The sequence below is a fragment of the Vipera ursinii genome, assembly GCF_947247035.1.
Source record: "Vipera ursinii genome assembly, chromosome: 11".
In the NCBI taxonomy this organism is placed as follows: Eukaryota; Metazoa; Chordata; class Lepidosauria; order Squamata; family Viperidae; genus Vipera; species Vipera ursinii.
This window is the reverse complement of record NC_139524.1, coordinates 18,575,314-18,600,696: the sequence shown is the minus strand read 5'-3', so window position 1 is coordinate 18,600,696 and position 25,383 is coordinate 18,575,314. Positions and strand designations below refer to the sequence as shown.

The 25,383-nt window shown below is 42.6% G+C and overlaps 1 protein-coding gene across 1 annotated transcript in view; it reads left to right on the top strand.

Annotated features, from left to right (window-relative positions):
- The window catches only part of LINGO1 (leucine rich repeat and Ig domain containing 1), a 204,108-nt gene that overhangs the window by 101,236 nt on the left and 77,489 nt on the right, over nucleotides 1-25,383 (top strand). The window contains exon 3 of the mRNA XM_083370976.1: nucleotides 24,821-24,891. The gene's annotated coding sequence lies outside the window, so the exon portion shown is untranslated. The remainder of the gene's footprint in view (nucleotides 1-24,820; nucleotides 24,892-25,383) is intronic.

Sequence of the window (25,383 nt, the reverse complement as noted above, 5' to 3'; positions counted from 1 at the left end):
ACCATAAATGATCAGAAGATCCCACTTTTCCTGTCTTTTCAATCTGTTCGGTCATTGATTGTTGCAGCGATACGCAACATTATAAAATCCACTGCAAAAGCATCACTCCCTTTTTCAATGTCACATTACGGGTTGTTAAAGCCTCTGATCCACTGCCAATCTCCATGAATATTGATCATCATGCTCTATTATTAGCATTTTCTATTAGCATTATTAAAATTGCACGCCACTGCTTAAAGCTGTGAACCATGTTGAGTGCCTCGGCAGAGAAGTTCCAATAGGGAGGCAGCTCACACACGAACCCATCATCTGCTTGAAACTGGCTGGAACCTTTACAGAATTCTCTTTCACAACTAATGAGATCTGGCAACGGTGAGCCTGGAGCAGAAACATGGGTGACATTGAAAGGAAATATCTTTTTTTTTCATCTCCTTCTGCCAATCATTAGTGGGTGAAATGTGTGTGTATAATATACAGTATATAAAGAGATGGGGAGGTTGCAAAATTACTCCCAGCTGCATCTCTTTTTTTGTGTGTGTTCATTAAAATTTTAATTGCAAACATTTAGGAGGCTCCCAATTTAAACCATGGAGAACGAAAAGTTAATTTTGTGACTGTTTGGCAGGTGATTGAATTAGCGGAGCCCAAGGGCACACCCCATTCTAAAAAAACAAAAGGTCTAGTTGGGAAAAGATCTCCTCATTCTATTTCACAAGAATCAGTCAGGAATCCTTTTCTCATTGCAGGAAGTGCAAGTTTCAGAAGGCCAGGCAGATCCCAGTGTCAAGATTTGCCAGCCATGATGCTTCTTGTCATCTCCAGGTGAAAGATCAAACAATTCAGTTACAGCATTTTGCAGAAACTTTGAGGCTTTTCACATCTTCTCTTTTGTGATCTCCTCCTCCTCCTCCTCCCTGCAAACCCCACTCCCTCTGGCACTGATGATGTTTCCTAGTTGGGTCATGAAATGTCTGCAAGAAAACAACCCAGCTCAGAGAGCACCAAGGAGCCCACAGTCCTCCTTCTCCTCTTCTTCTTCTCTACTTCTTCTCCTCCTCCAATCTGTCCAACTTAGTCACTGCCAAGTTGTGGGTGTCATGCTGTCTCTAGAAATAAAATCTGGCCCTTTGCCACATCTCCAACTAGCAAACCTGCTGGTACCCAGAGAGGTAATTGCAAGGACTGGCCGGTAAGTTGCTTTTTTCAGCACAGTTGTAATTTCAAACCGTCACTAAACCAATGATCATAAATTGAGAACTCCCTGCAAGGGACACCCTTTGGTGCCTATTGAAATGTTAAAATAAAATGCTGATGCATCAATTTGTGTCTGCAGGATAGGACAGAGGTGGCATATCTTGAATAAAGACTTACACTGCTGAGAATTGTTTGAGGAGCTTGAGAAACTCATAACTTTGCACGGCTTCTCTCCTTTTTCCCCATTTTGGCTCCGTTTTCCTTCTCTTCCCCTCATAGAAGGAGAGTCCAAAGCTCAGCCTGGGAAGCTGGCGAGTTACTGGCTGATTCACGGGGTTTTCCCACCATCAGGATGCTCCTTTCTGGATCCGACCAATTACCAGCTCCCATGATGTATAACACCATAAAACCCTTAACCTCATTATGGAAAATTTCTTTTGAATGGCCTTTAAAAACCATCTCATTATACAGGGAGAACTGTAATTACCTTTAACAAGGCAGAGATATGGTACGAGCCACTGAATTGGGACTGTCAAAACAGCCGCGGCAGGAGGTGGGCCTCTAACCGGAAGGGCAAATGCTGCTTAACGTCTCTCCTGTCCGCAGACTTTGAAATCTGCAGCCCCAAAACAGGTGTGGCAAAAGTTGGAGGATGGTCCTTTTGCATCCTGTTGCCTCAACGCTCATGGCAGGCCTTTTCTTCACAGAAGGGAAGAACTCTGCGCAGAACAATTTAACAATTCAATGTAATTATTTCAAATAAATAAGAAATTATTAAATTTTTTTGTCTTGGCCAAGGGAGACAGCGTAGTCCAAAGACATTTCTGCGGTCATATGGCCAGCATGGCTATCCAGCAAGGTGCATAGAATATTAGTACCTTCCCACCGAAGTGGTACCTATTTATCTACTTGCATTTGCATGCTTTCGAACTGCTGGGTGGGCAGGAGCTGGAGCAAGGAGCAGGAAACTGGCACTCAGATCTCAAACTGGGCCATCAGCTTTCCAACTGACAAGCTCGGCATTTTTAACCTCTGAGCCTCCGTACTCCCTCCATGCAAATGTTAGCTGGCAAATTGAAGGGGGGGGAAATAAAGGGGGGGGAGAAACCATTTCTACCTAATAATCCATCTCTTTCATGTAGTGAGTCAGTGCTGGATTTGGGTGCAAATATTCTCTCTGGGCAAACAGCACCCAAGCACATGTCTCTGGCAAATGTTGGATATAACTGCTTTTCTTGGATCCCTTTTGTGGCTGTTCATGATTGTAAGCGAAAGAACGGCATGATTTCAATGACAGATGGCTCCGTTTCTAATTTTTTTTCCTTTCCTTTTTGGCCTTGAAATCAGAAGTTTATAGAAATGGAAGGGGATTTAGCTTTTTGGTGCCGACCCGCGCATGGGTGAAAGGTCTCCCTGACTAGCGGGCACAGCTGTGAACCATACAGTTTTGCTTTGATTCTACAGATGGCGTTGGGCCAAAGAAGAAGGCAGCAAAGCTTATCCTTTAACATGAGTTGTGTTTGGATCCCTTCTGCAAGCTTCAAGGGAGTCCTTGTTCAAAGGAGGAGGTTCAGCAGGGGGCACTTCCATACAAGAAAAGCAAAAGAGCTCATGATTGAAACTTTAGAAATGAAGTTTACTGGCCAGTAGTTGCCTTATGGGTTAATTGAGCCAGTTATTATGGTGTATTATGGTGAAGGCATCAAGCTAGAAATCAGGAGATGGTGAGTTCTAGACTCACCTTAGGCATGGAAGCTGGCTGGGTGACTCTGAGCCCATCACCAGGAGGTGATGAATTGTAGTCCTGCCCTAGGCATGGAAGCTAGATGGATGACTTTAGGCCAATGGCCAAGAGATGGTGAATTCTAATCCTGCCCTACATATGAAACCTGGCTGGGTGACTTTGGGCCAATCACTAGAGGATGGTGAATCCCAGTTCTGCCCTAGGCATGAAAGCCAGCTGGGTGACTTTGGGTCAATCACCAGGAGACAATTTCTAGCCTTGCCTTAGTCATGAAGCCAACTCGTTGACTTTGAGCCAGTCCCTCTTTCTCGGCCCTTGAAAGAAGAAGGTAAGGACAAACCACTTCCAAAGACCTTGCTAAGGAAATTCCTTAGGCATAGTTCAAAGCCTTGGAATCATGCTTTCATACAATCATAGAATCATTGGGCTGGAAGGGACCGTGGAAGTCTTCTCGTTCTGGCCACCAGCAGTGGTGCCTCCGAGAGTTTGTATCTTGTGATTCCACCATCCTGCACCACCAGGTCTCCTTTAAGCAGAATTTCTCAACCTTGTCAACTTTAGAATGTGAGGATGTCAATTCCCAGATGTATCAATTACCACTCAGACAACGCAGTTTTGGGCGGAGATCTGTGCCAGAGATTAAATCAACATGATTTTTTTAAAAAAAAAAAGAAGAGAGAGAGAAAGACAGAGAGTGAACGGTGCTTTACTGTTATTGTTATTGTCACTGTTAAATCAGCCCAAGCAACTGAAGAACGGAATCTAGGAGAAAAGCAAATTGAAATGAAGGAATTGCCAATCAAATTTTCTCTTTTGTGCCCATCTTTCTTTGTGCTTTGTTAGTGGCACTTTTACAATTTTCCCTCCCCAGATTTAATTTCATTCGGATCAATACCGAGTTAATTGAAAACTGTTATAACCGACTCTGCTGCACAATGACATTGTCATCCTTTTAAATTAGTTTATTTTCCTCTCAGTTAGGAATGATAAACACATGCAACTACAGGGAAATGTCCACAACCTGATGTCCATTTATTTTTATTATAGCAAACTATTGTCACCCTAGCATGACACAACAAAGGTAGGACCAAAATTAAAAGTTGATTGGACTCTTAAACTCAAGAACTGGGGACATGGGTGAAAATTGAAACATGACCAATTTATTATCATTCAGTAGGCATAAGCTCTGATTGATTCACTAAAATATCCCTGCCTTTATAGAGTACTGCTTTCTTCATTTTTAGGAAACCTATCAAATTTTAAAGATTTAATTTTGAAAAAATATGAAATTAAACCTGTTTCCTTTCCTAGTGCATTTGTTTGTAGATAGATAGATAGATAGATAGATAGATAGATAGATAGATAGATAGATAGATAGATAGATAGATAGATAGATAGATAGATAGAGGTAGAGGCAGAGTTAGATCAATATCCTTAATGGATTGTGGTAAGGCTGTAAACATAATATATCTTAACTTCAAAAAAGCATTCGACAAAGCAAACATGACATTTGGATATCTAGCTGAAATGGTGGAAACATAATTGGCGCCGGAAAAGCATATAGTTATCTCAAAGATTATATAATTTTGAATTCATGGGGGGAAAAAACCTTTTCCACTTCCTGCTGTGCAGGTCAGTCTTCCCTTCAAGTACTTCCCCAATTCTTTGCACCGCACTTGAAGGCTTTAGAATAATTGGAACACTTCAGAGAATGGCACCAAGAATGATAAGGGGACCAGAAACCATATCCTATGAGGAGAGATGGAAAGTGCTGAATATATTTTGAGAAAAGATGACTAAGAGGAAATTTGATAGCAGTTTTGAAACATCTCAACCAAGGTCATGTAGTTAAAACAAAACATGAAGTTCTCTCTCATTTGAGGGTGCAGGATATTAAATAAATAATTTAGTTATTTTAGGCCAGGAAGGCAGAGATGTCAGTGGAGTGTTAGAAAAAAGTTTCTTACCGGTTAAGACGTTTGACAGTGGATTCAAAGACCCTGAGATACAGGGTGCTCCCCTTTCTTTGATCTATTCATATAGAAGTTGGACAGCTATCTGTCTGGGATGTTTTGACTTGGTTCCTGCCCTGTGGGATTTTGGGATTTGAGACCCTAAAATTGAAAAAGGCATAGATGAGAACAACCAAAGTAATCCAGACTTGGCTCAACATCTTACAGTAGAAGGCAAATTGTTGAGGTAGAGATATACCAAACTGAGCAGTAGAACAAGTTGGAGATTGTGTCTCACAACCCTATCTTCTTAAGATAGTATGATGGATGAACAATGCTAAGCTAACTCAGTCCAGTTCATCAGCAGCTCTTCTTTGTATGGATCACTATTTTTAGGGATTTCTTTTTTTTTACTCTAAAGACACACAATTTCAATACATAATAGCAATAGAAAACAATGCAGGTCATCCAATCTCATGGCGTGGTCCAAGAACAGACACCTTGAAATGAAACAGTTGAGTTTCAAGAAATGTTACCATCTCTTGTCCCAAAAGTGGTTTTTCAAAAGGCCAACTGAATTCAGTCAGAAGTGAGGAGGCTTCTTGGATGAGAAGCAAAACAGCTTCAAATTAAAAAGGCTTTGAAATCCAGTTGCCTTTTGAAAAAACACCTTTGGGACAACTGTGTCCTGGATGACTGAGAATCTCCATAGACAGTTATCTCTTGCTACCAGAAACTTCCTTGCTCCTCATTCCCAGTCTATAAAACTATTACTTCTTTCCAAAAATGGGGCTGTTTAATTAAAAATGGGCTTCTGGGGAGGATGTGGGTCATCAAAGCAAGTTGAACCTCATGAGAAGCTGGCCATGGATTCATAACTCCTGCCACTGCTTTTTTGCGATGTTGGCTTTCCATTCCCCCATATAAACAGGTCCTTTCAACTTATGCATCCCGGTGTGACTCCAGTTCCCTTTGAAAAGAGATTTTTGTTTTGTTATCCCGTTTTCCTCCCAATTTCAGATTCCTTGGGTGGAGTTTATCTGCCCTTCTCTTTGTGATTTTCTTTCCAGTCAATCACTTCTTCAGTCTTCTGCAGATTCGGTCTGCTTTTACATCCTAATTTGAAACCTGGCTCTGTGCCATCCTTCACTTGTGGTCTTCCATCTGAAAGGTGAGAAGCCCAGGAGATTGCAGATTCTGGAGAGCAGATAGTGCATGACGAGAGGAGAGGACAGAATGCAGCTCTCTTTGGAACAACAAGAGATCAACATCACTATTTTTCCCATCCAAGGGTGGAGCATTTTAGCACTCTGTGGCATGTAGTAAGCGTGTAGTACCCCTATTCTACACTGCTGACATTTTCTCCAGTACAGCTGTCAGAAATTATCCTTCACACAGTATGCAAATCATTTCAGATAGAAACTTTATGCTGAGTTTTATTTTTCCTCATCTGGTCAAGAAAATAATAGCCGCCACTGGAAATATAATGCCCCAATGGAATGAATTTATACAGCCGCATCACCCAGGCTGACCTTTTCAATATTCTATATTTTGATTGGCTGTCTACTTTCCCTCAGTCCCCACAGGTTAATTAGCTGCTGAGTGGTCTTGAAGCTGGCTTGGCTGGCCAATCCAGTTGCAGAACACTGAAAAGGTCAAAGACATCCGTGCCTAATGAAGCATGTTCTGGGGAAATGTTATTACAAGAAGGGAAATTGTGTTAAATTTCTCCAGGAAAGAAACAGGCATCACCTTTGAACTGCTGATGCTTAATTTGGAATGGCATTAGCTCCTTGGTTTTTAGGGAACGGATCTCTCCATTTGTACTCTGTTAAGAGTCATGAAGATGTCAGACCCTACCAGTTGACTACTCACATCAACCATTAACCTGAGGTGCAGAGGCTCAGTGGCTTAATGATGCTGGAGATGTCTCAATTCCAGTGGTTCAAGCCCAAGCACTGTGTGGCAAGGTGAGCTCCTGTCACTCAGCTTTTGTCCACCTAACAGTTGGAAGCATACTCTATGCAAGCAGATAGATAGGTACCACTTTGGTGGGGGGACAAGTGGTGCTCTGTGCAGGCAGTCAGACTCCTCACAGCACTGAACCTTCCCAGTTGCAGTGCCTGTTTGCAAGGTAGCTCCAGGAAGGGAAGTGGCCTTGGGTGACGCTACAAGAAGAGCCGCTCATGCGAATCCAGCTGGCCTTCCTGTGGCACACCTTGGGAAGCGTGCGTGTTCTATAACACGGCCGATACCTTGGCAAGCCAGACTACTACTCTGCACTAGCATTGTGATCTCCTGGCTACTGTAACAATGCCATCTGCTAATAATAATAACTCTTAGCCTCCAGCATAATTTTGGAGCCATGGTGAACAAATAGCAATGGTTCCCAGCTTATTCCTTGTGCTGAAAGGTAAAGCCAATTCATCTTAATCTCTCTATGGAGTCTGCCCTTCTCTCTGATGCCCAGGCCTTTGTGAAGGATCCTGGTGTCAAAGGCACTATTTTATAACCTTGGCACCATTCTATGGCACTGGAAGGGCTCCAGCTGCTTGGTGAGACTGGTCCCTGGGAGGTGACACTTGTTGATTATCTTAGCCTATGGTGCCCGCACCAGTGGTAGGTCTTGACAATATGATAGAAGACCTGGAAGTCATTGAGGCAGTATTTAGAATGACTAAAGCCAGAATTGGCAGTGGGAGAGAGATGCATGAGGGTGAATGCTTAATTGTGTCTCGTGTAAGGATAAACAAAAGAGAAGTTTATGTGGTTACTTCATAATGATTTATTGGATTCTTGTGCTTTACAGAGTAAGCATTCTAAGAAGAAAAAGTGCAGGGGGGGGAATGCAGTGACCACTATTTGCCAGCAGGAAATGGCATAATATATTGTATTACACTCAAAGGTTGGGTGGTACAGATAGTTAGTGGCCCACAGCTTAAATCCAGTTGAATGGAATGGCTCTGCTCTAAGAACATGGTTAATTGGATCCAGGCCATGAAATGGCATTTTAGTACTTCCACCTCTGAACAAGAGCAAAGGTTGCTGGGTTGGAGGTTAGAGTTTAGAAAAGTCGCAGACTCTGCCATTAAGATGGAAGAGTTTTCCAACTATTAATCATAATTAACACAGGAGATGATTAATTGTACAAGGAGGAAAGGGCAGGCACAGATGCCAAGTGGGCACATTCCTGTTTTGAAAGGGACACAGCCTGCTTTGCCGCGAAACTATGCCAGAAAAACCAATTTACCATGGTAACCCATCAGGGCTTCAAAACTTGTTAGCAAATCCTTGTCACCTCTTAGGCTCCCCTCTCTGATTCTGGAGATGTCTACCCTGCTTGGATTCAACCCCCTGGGTGATTTTACATTTTGGTCTGGAAACTATGCCAAGGATGCGAGCAATAAACATGCAAAGGGGGTCAGACGGTCCTAGCAAGATGATCCATCAGATGGTGCCAGAATTGTATGTGTGTTGCTAAGATGTGTCAGTTTCTCCAGTCATTCGAAGCCAGCTGGGTTCATTTTGCTAAGCCAGAATCCAGATTGCTAGTTGACAGTTTACTCTCTTGCATTTGTGAGTATCTGTCCTCTAAATCTGGGACAGAGTCCACAGTGCTGTGATAGTTTGAGTTTTGGTGCTGTTCTCATCACAGTTTTAAAGCGTTTTTATCTTTCCTTCATGCTGTTTCTTCTTTCTCTTTCCTGGATTGGTTACATGGGAAATGGATGAGTCAGTAGCCTATTAGCTGCTCTTCCAGTATAATTTTGATATCATTAACATTATACCCAGCAGTCTCCTTGCTGACTGATGTCCTTGATGAGCACTGGAGCCCACAAGGTCAAAGGGTGAGGGCTTGACTATTGTGGCACTGGTGCAGATGCCACCCACCATGAAACTGGCACTTTTCAAATTTGGGAAAACACACAAACTCAAACCCAGAAGAGCTTACTGGAAAGATGGTCAACGAAGTCACCCCCAAGAAATGGTATGAAAGTTAGGGCAAAAAGAAAAAAAATGCTGCCTAGGGAACAATCAGATAAAAGAGGGCATAGCCCAGAGCTGAATAACAGGTAGAGAAAGAGACTCGGAAGGAACCCCACCTAGCTTCTTAAGCTGTAAAAGAGACAGTGGGAGATTTGTACTTTTAGAGTTGCCAGATTTTGTTAATGTAGTTTTAGAGAACAGTCAGATAAGGGAGCGCATGGCCCAGAGCTGAATAACGGGTAGAGAAAGGGACTCGGAAGGAACCCCACCTAGCTTCTCAGGCTGTAAAAGAGACAGTGGGAGATTTGTACTTTTAGACTTGAAAGATTCTGTTAATGTAGCCATATAATAAAGTAAAATTAACTCATCTGGTCATTTCCTGTCTGGTCTACCTGGGAAAGCTAATAGCAATCTTGCACGTCTGATAGTACAAATCTCCCACTGTCTCTTTTACAGCCTGAGAAGCTAGGGAGGGTCCTTTCAGAGCTAGCAAATGGCTTCCCAAATGGCACCCAGAAAGCCAACACAGATCTCTCCAGCTGCAACTCCCTTCACCCTGACATTTGTAGCTTGTGTATTTGGGTGAGAGGTGTGTGCGTGCCGGTCACTAAGGAAACCACGGACACAAGAGCTAGTTTTTGCTATTCTCTGCATAATCTCCCCATCACGTTTCAAATCCTGTGTTTTATGAGGTTCCTAGTTAAGCCTTTTACCTTTCCCAGGATGCTTTTGTAACCAAAATTAAAAAAAAATGTATTTAAAAAAACAAACCCAAAAGAATTGTAAGTCATTGCAAGAACAAAATACCATCTCGGGCAACAGGAATATGTAGTTTCTACTGCCCAACCCCCCAAAAAATGAGAATATGTCAAGAATATATGCTTTTTATTAGCGCCAGATGTTCTCGAGACAATGTCAGACAATGCGCTGGAGACGTTTAGTGTAATATTTGCTTGGTTTACAAATGAGTAAACAGTGGGAGTCTAGGCAAATAGCAAGCATGAAATCCACTGCTCTGTATTACGGCAGCCTTGCTCAATCTCTCTTCTGAATTTCTCCGAAAGTCATTCCATTTAAGAGTGCATTTTTCAGAGGATAGAAGGAGGGAAATGATGCATTGCATGGGAAATTGCTGCTTTTGAATTTAATTGCAGATCCAGTCTGTAGGAAAGGCGTCATCTCTTACCTGTCTGATTCATCCAGCTCTTTCCTACCGAATCCAAGGTCAAGGGCCTGGAAAGCCTTCCAGGCAGACTCAGTGAGGAAACCCCCGTCTCCTGCTTGCATTAATTCCAAAGAATTCCACCTCTGTTGGGGGAAGTAATTTATGACGATCATAATTAGTAACGGCTGACAGCCGTGTCTTCCCTGAATTAACAAATCGCCTTCTAAAGTTATCTAAATTTGAAGCAGCGGTGAGAAATTGCATGCTTTGACTACCTGGTGTACAAAGATATACTTTCTTTTTCAGTAGGCAGCTCCATCCCGGGAGCGTGTTTCAAGACAGCTTCTGCTTTGTCTAATCCCACAAGAGTGAGAGGGAGGGAGAGCTGAGCTAATTTACCGGTACTTTCCATTTAGCTGCAATGGAGTTGAAACATTAAGACCCTCCCTCCCTCCCTTCCTCTCTCCCTTCCTCCCTCCCTTCCTCTCTCCCTTCCTCCCTCCCTCCCTTTCTTCCTCTCTCCCTTCCTCCCTCCCTCCCTTTCTTCCTCTCTCCCTTTCTTCCTCCCTCCCTCCCTTTCTACCTCTCTCCCTCCCTTCCTTCCTTCCTCCCTCCCTCCCTTCCTTCCTTCCTCCCTCCCTCCTCCCTCCCTCCCTCCCTCCCTTCCTTCGTCCCTCTCCCTCCCTTTCTTCTACCAGTGCTCTGGAAAGCACCATTCTGTTTCTCAATCCTTCCTCAAATATCAGGTTTCAGATCCAGTGAGGAGCGTTGGATTGTCTGAATCCCTTTGAGCCTTTTCAAACTTCTGAATTGGTCTCCACAGGCCGAACAATCCGGTCCAATTGGAACTTTCAAACTCATGTGGGAAACCAATACCACCGGGGGGGGAGGGGTTCTTTTAAAGTGGTGTAGGAAATCAGACTTATTTCAGTGACACTTCTGGTTGTTTAAATAGAATAGAAAATGGTTCTTTATTCTGTGCCAGAAGGAATTTTAAGCAAAGCTCTCAGAGACTGAATGCGGGGTTTTTGCTGTTATCTTGGTGATGAATACCCAAGGGGAACAAGGGATTCTGAAGCCTTCTCTATTTTGCGGCCTCCGTGGCTTTGTACATCTCAGCCATATCCCAAAGGAATTCCTTCTAGGAAGAAAAGAGGCTCCCAAATAGCACAACAGCCTTTATAACCAAAAGAAATAAGTAAAATTACAAGACGCCACTACTTTGCTGCAATAAGATGACCTCACAGATGCCACCAAAGAAAAGAGGTTGTACTCTGCAAATAGGGAAGAAAAACAGAAGCATCGTTTTTTTGCAACAGAAAACAACATTCCGGGAAGTTGGAGAACATGGAGAAAAGAGTAAAGAATAAAGTTTGAAGGGTTAAAAAACCAATCTAGAAATATCAAATTAGAACCCACAAGGAGACTCAGCTGAGAGCTGGTGTTGTTCACACATCCATGATCTCAGGACCTAGATGTGATGTCTGAGTCCTTCAAATGTTAATCAAGTTTGGTGGTCAATCCTTTTGACCCTGAACATAGAGAGAAATGGATATTCCCAATAGGAAGATGTCAAAAGCTTGACCTAAGGCTGTTTGCACACCTGACCATAATTTCATGGTGTAGCTGTGTCTTATTTAAGTCCTGTTGAGTTGAGAAGTTCTGTCTTAAGTAAGTCTAAATCCCATCCTTGGTCTTGTGAAGACTGCATCTTTCTCTCTGTTTTGGTCATCATCTGAGATACAGTTTATCTTCTGCCTTCCCCCTTTCCACTATTTTTATTCATCTGCAACCTCGCTAAGTAGTGTGTTCATGTGAAAATGTGAGTCTAATTCTCTATTGGATGGAGCTCTTTAGTTAAGATCAACAGACCATTTGAGGAGAGCAGGTAGTCCTTGATTTATTACTACTATTGAATTACCGTCATAAGTCAAGTCATGAGAAGCGGGTTGTCACGTGACCGATCTGATTTTACACCCTTGTTTGTGCCAGTCACTAAGTGAATCCACAGTCATTAAGTGAAAGGCATCCTTGTCAAGTGCTTGTCTGCAAGGCTTGTTTTTTGCTGGAAACCAGAAGCTGACACCAATTTCCGGCAAAAAAAATGTTGCGAGTCACATTCACATGATTGCCAGGAGGAGCGTGGCAGGCATGGAAACTTGAAATACAGGTCCCAAGTACCTTTTTGTGTGTGTGCATCATAACTTGAAATGTTTGCTAAGGTCATAAGTTGAGGGCTACCTGTAGCATTAACTTTCTTAGGCTAGACTTCCCGAAGCGAAATTGCTCTCCTCTCTTTTTTAGCAGAAGAGAATTACAGCTTTGACCTTGACTAGACACAATTTTCTCTTCCTTTTTTTCTTCCCCAAATATTCAAAAGCCAACAATCTTTGCTTAAACAATTTCGGCTCCTGGGCAGATTTATTCTATCTCGCTGCCAGCTACAAGAAATGCTTGCTATTCTCCATAGGATATTTTTTTTTCCCACTGTAGTAAATCCACCATGATGAATTTGGTGAGATTTATAACACTTCACTAATAAAGTTGCCCACCATCTATTATTTTACTGAGTCTGGCAAGTGATTGGAATTGAGGCCCAGAAAATGGTAGATGGCAGAGGCTGTTTAATGAAGATTATTTTGGATATTGTAATACTTTGAAATCTGCCAGGGTCACGCTGTAAATCGGTGGATTTTACAGGGACCATATTCTGAATTCACAAAGAAGCAGACTAGGTCATGGGAAGGTTTTCTCTCTAAAGTTCAGTTTTCTAATCAAGGAGAGATCTAACCTAGAAATACAGAGAAATTTCCTGACAATGAGACCAATTCATCAGTTTGATACTGTTAGAGTTATCATTTCAGGCTGCCTTTTGCAATTGACTGATGGTGTTTTTGTCAATGGCGATGGGCATTGTTTTGGGATTGGAGCATTCCCATTGGTACTGTCTTTGCTTTCTTTTCCCACAGCCATTCTACTTTATTTTCAGGTCATTATTAAAGTTTATATGCTGTCCTATTCCCAGTGATTCTGGGCAGTTAAGCCTACTTTTTATAAAATGCTTAGGTAAAAGTAAAGGTTCCCCCGCACATGCGTGCTAGTCGTTTCCAACTCTAGGGGCCGGTGCTCATCTCCGTTTCAAAGCCAAAGAGCCAGCGTTTGTCCGAGGACATCTCCGTGGTCATGTGGCCGGCATGACTAGACGCCAAAGGCGCACGGAACGCTGTTACCTTCCCACCGTAGCGGTCCCTATTTTTCTACTTGCATTTTTTTTACGTGCTTTCGAACTGCTAGGTTGGCAGAAGCTGGGACGAGTAACAGGCGCTCAATACCCATAAAAACACATTAAATTCTTACTACAATGTGCTAAGCACATTGATTTGTGCTTTAAATTGTAAGCCGCCCTGAGTCTTCGGAGAAGGGCGGGATATAAATGGGATTAAAAAAAAATAGTTCCCTAGATCTTTGTAGGAGGATCTCAATGGGAGATCCTAAACCTGGCTGGGAATTATGGGAGCTGCTGTCCAAGGCATCTGGATGGGAGGTTATCTAATAAAGTCTGACTATTTCCACCTCTTTCTTTCTTAATAACCTCAACAGACAGGTTGCTAAAATCCCTCTAATCTACTTCTCAGACCTTTTCAAACATAATGTTTACTTGTCTTTGGGGCTTTGTTCTTTGTTGTGTGTGGTGTTAATCAGCCTGGTTGGTCCCTCTAATGAGCAGTAACCTTGAAAATATAAAAGCAACATGTGTGCTGCTTATCCCCAGATGATCACTCAAGTTATTTTCAGCAGGGATCTGAACAAAAGAAAAAGAAAGAGAAATGGGAAGGAAGGAAGGAAGGAAGGAAGGAAGGAAGGAAGGAAGGAAGGAAGGAAGGAGAGAGAGAGAATAAAAATCTCAGCTGGCATACAGCATTTTAATTTTGTTTTCATTTTTATTTTTATGGAAGATCATGGCTTTTACAGCAGGCTTGACCCACAGTCCTGAAATTCGATGTGAGCTCAGACAGCCATACAAATGGTCCCCAGAGGCTTCTAAAAGTGATTTCCCATTTTTAAATATAATTTTTAATGCAAGAGACAGACAAAATTGTTAAATCCATGGCCGGTAAGTAATGACATGAAATATTTTATTTTGAAACCAGATTCAACCTTTACTTGGAACCAAAGAAGTCGAGATGCCCGCTGCAACTGCCTGACCAAAGCCACACCCCTTTTTCCCCACAGAATGGCTGTACAAAAGGGGCAGGACTTTCGTTGCATAGTGACGGGTGCCATCTTGACTATTTGGACCTTCTCTGCAGTGGATGTTAGCTTGACTGTTTTACAAAGGGATCTCCAGATCTCTCTTCTTTCTGATTAAGCTCTACTCATATGGTGACTAGGCATCATCACTCATGATTTTCTGGGATGATAGAATAAAAGGGGAGCCTGTTTAAGGTCAATTTAATTTTTTTGTCCCTTAAATTTGTAGTCTCTGTTGGTTGTGGTTTGTTCTCCGAGTTTGCTGTTTGGCTTCCAAACGTTTTGTCACCCCACTAGGTGATATCCTCAGCAGAACTTGGTGGGTTGTGTTTGAACTGTCACGCTGTGTGTCCTGTTGGCTCACAGGCAGGTCACATGTCACGACCAGCCAGTCACACAGCCCACCAACCACATGACCACACACAAAAGCAACAAAAGCAATAAAAATGTTTTCGAACATTGTGGGGAAAATAAATAAGAACTTTAAAAACTGGATCTAGGATAAGGTGATTAAGATGATTAATCAGAAAAGAAGCTTCACGTTGATGTGGTTGTTACTTGTAGAAATACCAGAAAAATGTTTATATTCAATTGTTTATCTATTAAAATACTAAGAAATGTACTAATTTAAGGTTGATAAATGAGAATATTATCGGAAGAAGAGAAAATCAAGGAAAGCTACTAGGTGGAGTATGGAATTATGGAAACTAATTGTTATTGATTGTTTGTAAATACAAACCCAGACAACATGCTGTTTACCAAATATTAAGGCAATCATGTTATATATATATATACACACACACACATATATATATATATAAAAGAGCAATAAAAACGGAAAGTCTTCAACCAAAGTCCTGCTGAGGACGTCACCTAGTCTGGTGACCAATTGTTCGGAAGCTAAACAGCAAAGTCTGGAGAACCAACCAACAACAATGTCTACCATCCAAGCTACAAATATTTTCTCTCCTTTCTGAGGACTCTCCTACAATCTGGGGTTTTCTGGCTGTCTCCCGCCCAAGTACAAACTAGGAAATAAACTGACAAACCAATCATGAAACCACACATTGAAGGACATACTCCAGGGTGATTTATGAATAAATCAGAATAAAGCAAATTTGCCCTGGGTGGGTGAGATGGGGTTCTGTGATCCGAATGAAAACGAGTTTATTTGTATAAATGGATTCTATTTGAATCACGTGCACGCGCACACACACACACACACACACCCCACAAAGAACCTTTTTTTCCAACTGAGTCACCTCCTAGCTTACTTTTTCTGCTTCCTATTCAACAGAGGGGGCCACTGGGTGACCTCCGCCACTAAGTTCCTTCCCAGCAAAGGAATTAACAAAACAATTGACTCACTCTTCAGTCTATGCAAATTCTTCCTCTGCAAGTTAATTGCTTTGCAAACTGATGAGAAAGAAACATTTATTTAGCAAAGGCTCAACCTCCACGTAGGAACACAAGAGAGGGACAAAGGGATGGCACACTTCAGAATGAAAAGAGGCAACTTTCTAGCTGAGAATTGCTTTGCTTATCAGGACGTTAGTTACAAGTTGAACATAACTGAGCCTTGATCCAGGGGCAAGAAGAGGTTGTTCACCCATCCGTCCTTAGTAGATGGAAAATGATTTTTTTTCAATCAGCTAGAAGCGAACAGCCTTCGAACAGCCTTACTTAGGATGTAAGCATATAAACCGGATTTTAAAATAATAGTAATAATAGAACTGTGTTCGCTGACTATGAAATTCTTACTGTCTGTTGTGAGGCCGAAATGTCAGATTGTTAATTCTGAGGCACCCTGGGGCTAAACAGGACAAGCTATTTTGCCACCCTTAATTCTTCTTTAAAAAGAGCTGCCCATTTTCTCGCTGCCTGCGGAGATTTCTCCAGGCCTAACATCATCCGTGCAGACCCCATGATCCAACTTTGAGCTACAAATATTCCCTTCTACTGTATAACACCACTCAGCTTCCTAGTGGCTGGATAGAATCAGCATTAAAATTAGATTTATTTATTTGTGTGTTTATAAAATGCATTGCCCCCCCCCATCATGGTTCCGACTGACGAAGCCAACCAAGCAAACGCCTTCGAGACATTCCGATATTCCTAATGTAAAACTTTACTGAGTACATCATTTCGGCACTTATAAAAGCAAAGCCAGCTCTGGCAAAACCCCACCTGAGCCCCACATAGTGAAAGCCTAGAAACAGGGGTAGGCAACCTTGGCTCTCTTATGACTTGTGGACTTCAACTCCATGCTGGCTCAGGAATTCTGAGAATTGAAGTTCACGAGTCATAAAAGCCAAGGTTGCCTACCCCTGGCCCTAGAATTCTCTCTCCTCCCTCTGGATCAGGTCACAATGCCCAATTAAACGCAGCAATATTGTTATGAGAAAGTATCTCTGGGTTTGGTCAGACACCTGGCAACCGTCCTTGGTTCCCATGGTCCGCTTCCTTAATCTTTGAAGCCTGCATTCCAATCCGATTCTTTCCCCCCTAAGTTCGTTGGCAAGCTGAGAAGCAATAACTGTTGCAGGAGCAAAAAAACATCCTTCAAAACTTGACAGCCCCATCTTACCGACAGTGCAGCTCACAATCATATATATGTGCTGTTTTCCCCCCCCCAGGCCATTGGTAGAGCCTGGTCTTTAGGCCCTTATGAAAGGGTAAGAGGGTTGGGGTCAAGCTTACATTAGGGGGCAAGATGTTCCAGAGGGCAGGAGCCACAGCTGAGAAGGCCCTCTTCCTGGACCCCACCATCCAGAATAACCAGGCTAATGGGACTCACAGCATGCCTCCTCTTCCAGCATGAGAGGAATGGGCCAGATTGTCCAGATTCAAAGATATTTGCAATATCGAGAGGACATCTAGTTGGGGAAACCAGCCATGAAGACCTCACTTGCATCATGACGTCATTGCACAATGACACGGGTGACGTCATTCTCCCCTGTCCAACAGGGGAGCTTCCCATCGAACAAGCTTTGTTGCCTTTTGAACCCGCTTGAATAAGGTTGTGCGTGGATCCTGCCTGCCTTGGGAAGATGGATGGATGATTTGTCTACCACCGCTGTGCAATTTCAGATTGACTAAAACCCAAGCTGAATCTCGGTCTGTGTAATTAGAAGCTCTTTGCTTTAGCTTTGTTTGCCAAAATGGTAGTAAATATTTTACAAGTATTTGGTAATCTTTACAGAGCACCCCTATAAAAAGGCAGTGGAAGGACTCTTATTTGCTTCGGCTGTCGCTAGGATACTCTTTCTTTTCCAGGAGTTTGGGCTGTTTCCTAGTATATAAGCATTAATTCATTACCTCTGCTATGGCTTGGCTCTGTTGTAAAATATTAACAGCCATTCAGTCTGGGATCAGGTGCTTTATGCATGTTTAACTTTCAGTTGGGGCTGTTTCTCATACTTTTAACCAGGCTTATTATCTTGTCACTTCCTGATAATAACATCAAGGCAAAAGCATTTATCATAAACCTCTCCTCTTCTTTGCCAGAAACTTTCAGGGCAGTCCATGCTGAGTTCAGCAATGAAGGCACAGGAGGTCACCAAAGGATCCTTACTGGATCCCCAGTTGCATATGAATTGCAAGTAACAAACCCCCCCCCCCATTTATTTATTTTTAGCTTAGTTGGTCTTCTGCTGATGGATCTACTCCTGTCCTTCCTTGTAAAATAAGAGGATTTATTGGTTGGCTTTTCATCAAAGCTGGTTATTTTATTTTGCTTTATTACCATTTTATTGCATTTTATATTTTATTATTTTATTTTGGTTTTTTATGCAATGGAATGGACTTTTTTTTTTAAAAAAAGGGGGGGCTGAAAACTTGGATATTCTCCAGAGGACTCAAGAGACAGGGAGAACAGCAAAAGACTGATCTAATCTAATTCGGACTGCAGAAATTCAAATGATCAATAGATGGCAGCTGCAGAGCTTGTGGGAAAGATTTTGGGAGGAAGGCAAAGAGGTCCTACCTAGGGAACGGTCAAATAAGGGCCAGCATGTCCTTCAGCTGGATAGTGGGGACTCTCCCTAGTTTCTTGAGCTGTAGAGGAAATGGCAAGAGATCTGTACTTGCAGACTTGCAAGATTCCACCAATGTAGCCTTACAACAAAGTAGAATTAGCTTATTTTGTTGTGTTTCTTTTTTGGTCTACCTGTGAAGGTTGACATCAGTCTTGCAAGTCTGAAAGGACAAATCTTCCTCCCTCTCCTTTGCAGCCTGAGAATCTAGGGAAGGCCCCTTCTGATCTTCCTGCCCCGTCCACTGTGCAGCTGAGGGCTAGGCATTCTCTTATCTAACCATCCCCTAGGCAGCATCTCTTCACCCAAAGTCACAGCAGCAAAGCAATGCCCCCCAAATCAGACTCCTCTTCTCTGCCAACTAATGTGTGTGTGTATTTTTCCTAGAAGTGGCGTTTCTATCACAGGGTCCTTGCTGGTTTCATTCAAAAGATGTTCGTGGGGTGAGATTCAAGAAGGATTTGGTACCAGAGGTTTCTCTGGAGAAAAAGGCTCATAGCTTATGAGCAGTTGCGTTCTTTGTGCACCCCTCTTGCTGGAGAAAACTTAAGCTTGACAGCCCTCACTTAGCAAATCTCTGGAGCACCAGGCTTCATTTCTCTGACGAGGAACGTCATCCAGGATGCCAATCACGGCTCACGCAAGTTGATTGATGTAAACCATCCTACTTCTCTCCATCAGATGGATTGTCAGAGCAGCTAAACACAAAGAGCGGGATGCCAAACCCAAATCTGTCTCCCAATTTCCTGAGCGATTGACTTTCCTGCCAAACAGATTTCTGCTTTTGTTTTTCCTCCTCCTTCTCTAGAACAGGGTTTCTCAACCTTGCCCACTTAAAGGTGGGTGGATTTCAACTCCCAGAAAACAATCAGTTTCACTCTTCTCAACCAAGTCTTTCAATATTTTAGTCTTCTCAATCAAGAAGCTTCTTGGCTGAGAAGTGAAATGTCTTCAAGGAAAAACAAAGGAAGTCCAGTTGCCTCTTGAAAAAGCATCTTTGGGACAACCATGACCTGGATGACTGAGAATCTCCGTAGACATTGAAAATGAGTGGACTTCTACTCTCAGAATTCCCCAGCCAGCATGGCTGGTTGGGAAATTCTGAGAGCTGAAGACCACCCATCTTCAAGGGGTCAAGGTTGAGAAACATCATTCTAGAACACTTTGGAAGGTCTTACAAGCTTATTTGGATGGTGTTTCTAACCGTAGAAGAAACACTTTCCTGCCTCCAAACTGAGAAATTGTCCCACCCAGGGTGATTGCAAGAGGCTCCGAAGAACAGGAAAGTGACTTAGGAATTCACATTATTTAAGTTGACTTGGTAAAGGTAACGCATTCAGAAACGCTTTGCAAAATTTTGTTCACCTTTAAAAGTGATAAAAAGAAAAAGAATTGACTAGCATAAGAGACTGGATGAGAAATTAGAACTGGATCCAAATGTACTCCATATGTCCTCTCTACAAATTTACAAATTTGTAACGTGCTCCTTTTCCGAACTTCTTATTTTCACTGACTTACAGCCGTAATGATTTTTTTTTAAAAAAAGATCCATATGTTAAGGGAAAGGCACAGGAAAACGCATTTTGCTGGTGAGAATGGCTTTTTAAAAAGTGGATATTAGGAAAAATACATGAAAGATGGTGACATTAGGACAAAGAAAAAGGCCCGTAATGTGTCTATTGGGGAAAATTCTCATGGAATGACATCTTAACGTTTGTGCTCACTTTCTAAAAAAAGAGAGCAGTCATCAGAAACGGATGTGGAAATGAGTCAGAGCAAATATAAAGGTGGGAAAAAATCAAGTTAATCTGCAATAATTTCACTTATCTTTATGAAACATGAGTTCTAGCTGCTTAAAGAAATATAGAATCCTAGTATTGAACGGGAACTTTGGAGGTCTACTAGTCCAAACGTCTGCAGGGATCTCCATTCCATCCTGGACAAAGAGCTTTTCTTGTAATCTTTTTCTTGTAAACTCCCAGGGATGGCTTCCACCAATGGTGGTTCCACGAGCTGAGATAGCACCATGGTGAAGATCAGTGGCCAGGTAGCAAGTGGACAATCCATAACTGTAGACCATGAATGTCCCCAAGGTATAGTTTGACATCTTCCTTAATAGTACAGAGCCAAAATTTGGCATCAGAATTGGTTGAAGACCAACAGTGTGTTTTGGTCCATTTTAAAAGTTTTGAGAAAGGGTCAAGATAGGTGTGAGTCTCCAACTGTAATCCCCACAATTAGTCCCACTTCAAAGCCAAAACCAGGCCGACAGTTTTGGCCAGCTGCTCTGGTGTTATCCTAACATCAGCAGATGGTTTCCTGTAGACCGGCTCAACCTTCCCTACACTTCTTTATTGTTTGGCCTCATGCCATGGACTTTTGACGGCAACAAATTGCTCATACTTGTACCCACCTTGACCCTCCCCCTCGACAAATGATTATAATATTCAGCAAATGATTACGTAATTCCCACCAAGCTTCTTAAAAATAGCACATTATAAAGCCAAGTAAATCTTCAGGAAGGAAGGAAGGAAGGAAGGAAGGAAGGAAGGAAGGAAGGAAGGAAGGAAGGAAGGAAGGGGGAGGGAGGGATAATCTCTTGTCATCTTTTCTGCACCACCTTACAGTAATCTTTCAGCTGTAAGTGGGTTGGGGGTTTTGAGTGGGGTTGCTCAATTCTCTGCCAGCAGAGACTAAGTGGAAAGATGAGATTCAGAAAGGGGGTCTTGATCTGTTCTTCTGCCTGTGACAACTCACTCCCCCCAAAAAAATAACCCCAGCCCTTCCACTCATTCTAATACTTCTGGATCTAGAAGACAAGTTCTCCAAGAGGAAGGATACACAACCCCCAAACCAGCTGCTAAACTGGGTCCCTCCCCCAGGGAGACAAAATTAGTGGAATGTGAGAAAGAATCGGAGAGGACATATTGTCAGGAAGAGAAAGAAGGTGTGTGTGTCCTCTATTCTACAAACATGTGCACAGCCTGACAAAACTCCAAATGATTGCACATCATGTTGTGTACCTTGGGATAAAACACCCAGGAGAGAAAGTCTCTAAGGTGTTGAGAAGCTATAAATAAATGCTCTTCAGTTGTTTTATAAAGAACCAATCCACTATAGGGTTTGTGTGTGTGTATATCCTTCTGTTGATCTTCTTTGTGAATCCTTCACAGATCCTCAGTGGGATAAGATAAGGTGTTCCTACTTCCTCCCAGGTTGATCTCCCGATCTTCCTGGGCAGCTGGACACCGTGTGGTGCAAACACCCTGGATGTGCGACATCACTTAGAGAGAGTGGATTCTAAAGTTAAGACCTTCAGTGTTAAAATGGACACACTTTTTACCTTTTTTGCCTACGGATCAAAGCTCTTGTAAGGTGATGGATGGATTTCATTATCCATCCATCCATCCATTTTTTTTAATAATAACCATGAGGAACAAGTTCTCTATTCCTGGAGAACTTGAAGATGATCAGAGACATCCAGATTCTGAGGATCTTGGGGAAAATATTCCTGAAGTATCTTCTTGAGGTGTAGTTTCCCCCCCCCACACTGCCCCAATTCCAAATGAAACCATTATTTTGCCTTGGGGAATGCAGATGGTAGAGTTTCTAGATTCACCGGTGATCACACTCCTCATGAGGAAAGGGTTTATGCATGACTAAGGCCCTCTTGAATGCTTCAGCTGACCATGACTGATGTCTGAAGCTAAAGAGAACTTGGTCACGTCAGTCCATAAATGGGGCATCCACTGAGAATCCCAGGCCAATGGATGGACTAGAACATTGGGAAGCATCCTGGACATATTTGAAGACCATGGCCAACCACTTCCCTATGGATTCCAGGAAGTTACCCAGAATCAAGCTTAATTCATTGACATCTTGAGGTCTTCCTGGTACTTATGTAGGGAAATAGCTGGGGAGATGTCAGTTCTGTTCAACTCGGTTCAGATCAGCTTTGGCTTGTCTAGAGATGTGTTTGCTTCATTCCAGCTCTGCATCTGGGCTATGAAACTCCGTTCATTAATGCATTGTGAAGCAGGCAGCAACTGTGGAATGGGAATGAGATGAGAGGGCAGGAGAATGCACCTGCCATGGTAAGCAGGAATTCATCTCCGTCTTTCTGGTTTATCAGAAAAGAAAAGAGAGGAATGGCTTAATGATGCTGCATAAGTGCCTTCCTTGGGAGAAGATTGGTGGGAGTTAAAGTGTCCTCTTACCCACATGTGGGGAGCTGACGGGAAGACAAGAGCTGGCTTGATGCTGTCGCTTTCCTGCCCATTCAAGCAAGGAAAACAGCATCCAGAAGGGGTTGGTGCTACTTCAAACCAAAGTTGATTTCAGGCATTCAAGCTTTGCAAATGGGATTGAGGTGGAATGAAGTGATAACCATTTGGTGGACAGCGAGGAGATGCTTCCACAGGGCAAAGTTCAGCTTCTGAAGAAGTTTCTGCAGAACTTACGATGTGACCCACATCTTTGTCCTCAGGGGCATAGCAAGCAAACCCATGCTTGGCAGGAGAAAAATTATCTGCCTTATTTTCCCTACCAATTGTCCAAATATCAATGTCTTCTGAGATGCCCTTCCAAGAAAAAAAAGAGTTTCTGTAGTAATCATCCTGGGTGGCCAAAGACTGGAATGATGCCCTTGGATCTGATGATCGTTCCTTCAGTCTTTGTGATTTGATTCCTCTCAAGGGACAAGATCAGTGGTGGGATTCAGCCAGTTCGCACCACTTCGGCAGAACCGGTAGCTAAGTTTTTGGTTGCCCAGGCCCAGAATGGACTTCTGGAAATGGCATCCACACAGAGAACCGGTTGTTCACCTATTTGAATCCCACCACTGGGTGAGATGATACCATGATGGCTGGGAAATACTAGGAGTTTTGAAGTGATGAAGGTTGAGAAGCACCACTCCCCAAGCGTTAACTATGAGATCTAGGCAACCCTGATTCTATTTCATTCCTCGTCAGGATAGACCAGGGGTAGGGAACCTTGGCTCTTTTATGACTCGTGGACTTCTCAGAAATCCTGTGGCTCAGGATTTCTGGGAGTTGAAGCCCACAAGTCATAAAAGAGCCAAGGTTGCCTACCTAGGCTTGGATGATCTTTTGAAAAACTTGGCCCTCTGCCCAAGACTGAAATATGCCAGTGAAAATGTGAGTTGCTCGGCCTGGAAGTTTTTGTCACCTGTGTATGAAATCTCCAAGCTGATGCCATCTGTCTGAGAACTAGCGCTGGCGTGTTTCTTCCACGTGCCAGCAAAGGTTTTCTCAAGCTGTGCTTCCAATTATATTCCTCCTCAACTGTTCTCTTCCCTTCTGTATCCTTTTATACAGGATTATATAAAGCGTCGGTTGATGTTGGCTTAATAGCCTTGCGCTGGAGGTATTCAATTATTCTTGTCATCAGTGTGACAATTGAAGCTGGTTCAAACCTGGCAGCAGATGCCCTGCTTGGCCATCTCTTGAATGAGAATGAAGAAAGGCTAAAGTCTTGTGACAGTGCTCAATGTCTGTTTGTTCTTTGCTAAGTCATAATCCTGGTCACATGCTTGCCTTCCTGTTAGCTCCTGCAAGGTTGACCATATAAGAAGCACAACCATGTGTGTATTAACCTGTCAGGCATGAAGAATCAGGACCGCACCATAAATTCTAGCTAAGCAGATTTATTTTCTCATACCTATTTACAAGAATCAACTTATGCTCAATACTAAATTGGCACTAAATAAGAGTTGATGGAATTCAAGAGGTGTTGGGCTTGGACTGCTTGTGGGAATGTAATGATTCTAGGCTGATTCCTCTCATGACTCCACCTCAGGCTCTGCCTCTCTTTCTTCTACATGACTCGACTCGACTCGACTCAACTTTCTATTCTATTCTATTCTATTCTATTCTATTCTATTCTATTCTATTCTATTCTATTCTATTCTATTCTATTCTATTCTATTCTATTCTATTCTATTCTATTCTCTACTTTTTTCTCTATTCTATTCTATTCTCTACTTTTTTCTCTATTCTATTCTATTCTATTCTATTCTATTCTATTCTATTCTATTCTATTCTATACTCTACTCGAGTACTAACTCCATCCTTATTGTAAGGTTACGTTGACAGAATCTTGCACGTTTGAAAGTATTTCTTCCCCTCATTCTCAAGAAAAGTCTTCTGAAATGCTTCCCCCATCATTCCCCTTTCTGTGGTCTGTGACTCGTTTTCAATGTTGGTTATCCTCTTTTCAGCTCTCTCCCTCCTGCCTCCCCAGGTCATTCTCGCAGACCATTACATCGCCAGACTTATTCCATACATTTTATTGATCGATTGCCTTTTTCCTCTGGACCATCAAGGTGATTTACCCAAAGAGTCATTCCTACTGAAGCCCCACAATCTTGGGAGGTGGCTTGACCTGAATGAGTGATAGGTCCAAAATCACTCATGAAGGATGTAATTCTCTGTGAGGCAGACGGTCTCAAAATACCTTCTTTTTTTCCTTTCAGTGCATGATTGGACCAGCGAAGGGAGGATCAGGACCGCATCTCTGGAAACTGGTCGTCCTACATTTGCTTGGGTGAGTGAGAAGCCCCCTAAGAAATGGCCTGCATTTTGCTATGGTTGAAAATACACCTGACTGTGTCACTTAGTCCAGATTGTGAGCAGGAACATGAAATCTGTGTGGAGTACCTAAACAATGAAAATAGACCACCCAACGTTTGACCAAGTGGGAATTTTCTACTGCACATTGGAGCACGTATCTGTGGTTGTTCCTTGATACGGCTGACTTGGAGGCCACTTGAATTTAGATTCTTCTGCTCAGCATGGAAAAAAACTTGATGGCCTTCTGTTCACACCAATGTCCCATATTTCTTTATCTAAAATATTGCTATCTGAGGCAAATGTCTACGTCTCACCATCTCAGTTTAATATAGAGCACTGTTTCTCAACCTGGACAACTTTAGGATGGGCGGACTTCAAGTCCCAGAATGCTGGCTGGGGAATTCTGGGAGTTGAAGTCCAGCCATCTTAAAGTTGGCCAGTTCAGAAACACTACCATAGATCTTAA